This window comes from Triticum dicoccoides, chromosome 1A, assembly GCF_002162155.2.
Source record: "Triticum dicoccoides isolate Atlit2015 ecotype Zavitan chromosome 1A, WEW_v2.0, whole genome shotgun sequence".
In the NCBI taxonomy this organism is placed as follows: domain Eukaryota; kingdom Viridiplantae; phylum Streptophyta; class Magnoliopsida; order Poales; family Poaceae; genus Triticum; species Triticum dicoccoides.
Window position 1 is genome coordinate 21623965 of NC_041380.1, and position 2198 is coordinate 21626162.

Consider the following 2198-nt stretch of genomic DNA (forward strand, 5'->3'; position numbering starts at 1 on the left):
TCAGTGATTGAGATGCTTTTTAAAGGGGGGGGGGGGGGGTGATAGAGTTCTCTCTTTCGCCCATTTAAGCTCCCCATACTATAGGACCAAATGCTCATCAACGTCCCAAAATATTGTGGGCCTTAATTAGCCTAGCCAGCTTTGGGACCAAAGCCCATTGGTCTCAGGCTGCTACTCTACCCTATTGTTATTGTGCTAGGAAAAATACACTCAAACATGCATGCAAAGAGATGTGCTCCAGAAGTGTCATTTGGACCATTAGGGTAGGTAAATGCTCAATTATCATATTAGATATTTTTGGACTTGGAACAAGATTAATATTATTTACACAAAGACCACATTGCCCTTCTCTTATTTTTACGTTATGTCTTTTTTCCTCTCGAGATAATATCCTTCTAAAATAATTGGATGCAGTATTCCATTAGAAAAGATAAGAAGTGCATAATTAGTTATTTTATTGATGCCCCGATGGAGATTTTTGGCGTGATAGTCAACTGCATATGGTTAGTGTCCTCCTTCACAAGATAAGCTATCTTGAGCATGATAGGGAGGTATCGTCGAAGGTTCACCTATTTCACTATTTCCAGACATTTCACAATGTAGAAGCCATCACTTTAGTGTGTGCCAATGATCTTGCCAGGTCTAGCTAGTATGTAGGAGTCTTGCGGTGATGTTACATATGCAACGGGCAGCCTAAGCCCACATGTTTGAACGCAAAAAAAACTTTGTGTTCTAATTAATATACACACGTTTTGAAGGAAAAAACACACATGCGTGCACACACACATCCCGTCTACTTGTACCACACTAATTATGTGTGTGTGAACTATATGGGCATGTTTGTTTTTCGCAGGATTCAGAAAACCCAGTAATCGGGGAAAAAATGCAAGAACGAGGTGCAAAACAGATGAATGGAAAAACACAAGCCTGAAAACTCGTGTGCTTGGTTCACCGGAATGACACTAAACACGACCAAACAACATGAAAACTTTCCTTTCCTTCCCTGGCCCATATAAAAGAAATTAAATCAAATCAAAATTTACCAAAACCTCAACTAAATCAAAACTTCCCTTTTCTTTCCCTGCCCATACTCAAATCAAATCTAATCTTGCCAAAATCTAGAATATGGTAGATCTAAGGTTTATGTTAGACACAGTTAGTGTTGAACCACTAGAATATGCATGTCCCGTTGCAATGGCAGTTAGCTAGTAGATCCAAAATGGCTTGTCAAACTTCTGTGTTTTCCCTTTGAAAGTGAGAGGATGAAGAAAACTTTCTCCACGTTGGTTTCGTTCAATTCCTTTTAAACCGAACCGATGAATAGGGCCACCGACGAAGAATAGATTTTTTTTCAATTCCTACACTTTCCCTCTAGCTACTGCTTTAACGAAGCAAGTTCCTATGAAAAAGCATGTTTTGTATATGCTTGAAGTGTCATCTCCGTGGGCACTTACAGAGCAGCGTGCACAGTCACATTATATTCCATGGGAACTGACGCCATCCATCCATCCACCGATCTCACCAATGTACGCCCCGGACAGACAGACAGTACGTCCTACACAATCTATGAGATACCTTAAAGAATGTACGTTACATCATCTCGGCTAGCCGCTGCATGCATGGGTTCAATCACCCACACACCCCCTCACCTCTCTCTCTCTCTCTCTCTCTCTCTCTCTCTCTCTCTCTCTCTCTCTCTCTCTCTCTCTCTACAAATCATTCACAATCCCCCTCTCTCTCTCTGTCTCGTCCCTGTAGTGGTAGTAGTAGAGGCAGCTGGGGAGTGTGAGTGTGAGTGCATGTGCATGGTCTGCTTTATTCTCCCAAAGGGGGATACAGAAGCGGTCTGCTGCTGCGCTGAGGAGGGGTGTGGTGGGGTGGCCTAGGCCTTCGAGAAAGCAAGCCACCCCAAAGCACACCCAAAGCAGCTAGGCTAGCAGGGAGAATCTGATTCCCCTCCCAGAGTAACATGCGCGTACCGATGCGATCCACCATCCACCCGTCCGTCGATCCATGAAATTCATTCCAGATCTCTCTCTCTCTCTTGCTGCAGCTTGGACCGTACTACTTCCGTTCCGTTCCAATACGCATACCACCACCACAGTCTTCTCTCTCTCTACAACGTTCTCTTTCTCTCTCCTCCTCTCCTCTCCCATGGAGCCTCATGGTCATCTCTCTCTCTCTCTCTCTCTCTCTCT